This window comes from Microtus ochrogaster, linkage group LG3 (genome assembly GCF_000317375.1).
Source record: "Microtus ochrogaster isolate Prairie Vole_2 linkage group LG3, MicOch1.0, whole genome shotgun sequence".
NCBI classification, from domain to species: Eukaryota; Metazoa; Chordata; class Mammalia; order Rodentia; family Cricetidae; genus Microtus; species Microtus ochrogaster.
Window position 1 is genome coordinate 36,431,479 of NC_022029.1, and position 2,653 is coordinate 36,434,131.

Here is a 2,653-nt window from a genome sequence, read left to right on the forward strand (position 1 = left end):
AATAACTTCTCCTCTAACCTCACTTCAATTTCGGCCTCTCCTACAGTCGCAGGGAACAAAAGGAAATTTTCAGAATGAAAGTGGAAAGGAAGCAAACCATGTGCGACTTTGCCCAGAGCAATCCCAAGGTCGCTGCCAGCTCTCTGGTGACCGGTCCCTAGAAAGGTGGTGGTGAGTGGGGGAAGGGAAGGGAAGGGGAGGGTATGCCAGTTTCGAGCAATTCTAGGAGCTAATTACATCTGTGGATTCTGTCCAGTTATTTATCCTCCCCACAAGTCAGTAAGCTCTGTGGACAAAGTCGTATGGATCTTGCTCAGCCGTGACTTGCCTGTGCTGACCACCTTTTCATATGCCACCGCTCCAGAAAGCATCAGTGACAGACCTCCCAATAGAACACAGTACAGATAGCTGCGGGCGTGACTTATTTGGTGGGTGAGTGAGTGTGTGTGCATACGTGATTTCCAGGTAAAGGCACTGTCCATCTGTGGGGATGATGAGATGTGGAGGCTGAAGGAATAGCTTAGGACCTCAGTGACAGCCTTCAGATCTGACCATTCTATATTGTCTGTAGGTTATAAGCATTAGAATGGTCCCACTTGTCTAAATAAGGAGTTCTGTAATACCCCAGAGAAGGCCACATTTTGCTGGAACACTTAAGTCTTGAGGCAATTACTCCATTTCTAGGAGGTCTTCTTTCTTTTTCTTTTGGTTGGGAGCAGAAAGCAATGTAATGACATCGTGTAGCTATTGTCTAAGAACGAACAGATTCATTTTGCGACAGCCCATTATTGAGTGTCGTTTCCTGACGGCTTCTCACCTTCCTGTGTGTGAAGTCCAAGCGCAGTGCTGACTGCCCCTTGGTCTGGACTGCCTTTTCAAGTTTCCTCCTCCAAGTGAAAGGCTCATGTGCTTCTCGCCTTTGGAGATGCAGCGTCTCCCTCAGGACCAATGAGCAAGCTTTTCCACTCAGCCCCATCCGCGAGCTCCAGGTTCAGCGGGAGACCCTGTCTTAAGAATTAAACTGGAGGTAATCAAGATGGCTGTTGGGAAAGAACATGTTGGGAAAGCCCGAGTTTGACCCCTGGAATCTGTGTAAAGGTGGAAAGCGGGGATCAATCCCAGAAAGTTGTCTCTACCCTGCATACTTCTGCCGTGGCATGTACACGGGCGCATGGTTCTGAATAAATGCTCACTTCCTTCCCAAGTTTCCAGTTTCCAGGTTGGGAAAATGTGAATGTTAGATGTGTGGACGCCACCATGACAGCCATGTCTGCTCTGCGCTTAGGGTGCAGCCCAGCCTGGAAATGGCCGGTTCAATTCTTTTGCTTCAAGTGCTGTGCAGAAACCAGACAGCTTTCAACAATGGCCTACAAAATTGATGACTCTGCCTCCCACAGAAGAAAACCAATAAACACAAGGTCCTCTGAGACAGACAAATTAGAACCACAAAATTCCAGGGTTTCCCAGTCGTTGTAATAGCACCATCGGAACCATTTTTCAGTCCTGGATGGGAATTTTTTCCTTCTAAGTGGCTGTGTCTCAAGTTGGCGGGGTCTCTTTTCTCCTGCTCATGTCCTTTGCTCTTCTGGTTGGTTTGCATCTCAGCCGGCTGTAAGCCTGGCCACCTCCTGGCTTGGTAGACCACCCAGCCTTCCAGAGCCAGCCAGTCTCTACAGAGGATGGGGGGGCCTCCTGGACTGACCCTCAGCTCCAGCTGTAAGCTGCCAGTCAGCTAAGGCTTTCTTCTTTGGAAATTCTGCCTGCTCTCTCCTCAGCCAGTGCAGGATCTTGGCATGTTTAGCCCTGGGAAGGAGCCTGTCATGGTCAGTTCAGAGTTTGCTGTGGGCCAGAGGAGAGTCTTTGATTCTTCTCTTATATCAGCAAGTGTCTCAGCCCTGGCAGGTGCTCCCCCCACCCCATGCTAAGCTTGTTTGTGCTATGGCCCAGTGTCTCTATGAAAGAGAACGTTTGTGGAAGGAACAGGCACCCGAAGCCCAACCCTACTCCAGATAAAGTGAAGAGTTTGTATAATTGCCCAGCAGCAATTCCTAGATGTCCAAGGACAAGACAAAGACCTGGGAACTGGAAGGGGTTTGGGGACTCTGTTGTCCTCTCAAGTTCTGAGGCCCAGATGATTCCTCCTGTGTCTGTCTGTCTTTCCAGCTCCTCTTGCTTTGTTGGATTCTGGTCCTTGAAATGGACCAACATGGCTGTCCCAGCTCTGACCCTACAAAATGTTCCAATTCAATCATTTTCATCTTCTGATTTATTGTCTATATGATAGCTCGGATACTGGGAGAAGCCATTAGCAGCTGGTCAGTCAGGTGACAGCAGATTGGAGTCAGGTGTCTTCGGCTTCGGCTTCAGTCAGCTCTGGATAGAGGGCAGGGTCAGGTTTGGGACACAGGCCAAAGGCCAGAGCATCTGGTCTGGGCCAGTTAGATGGCCAGGACTTAGCTAGAATGCGCGCACATGTGCAGCCTGACAGCTTACAAACACGCTCGCCTACAGTGCCTGTTTACTTATTATTATTATTTTTTTTTTTTGGTTTTTCGAGACAGGGTTTCTCTGGACAGTGCCTGTTTAACTGCTTGTGTTCCCTCATCACTTCTGGGTATGCCCCACCTACATCGGGTGTCAGAGCAGGAGCATC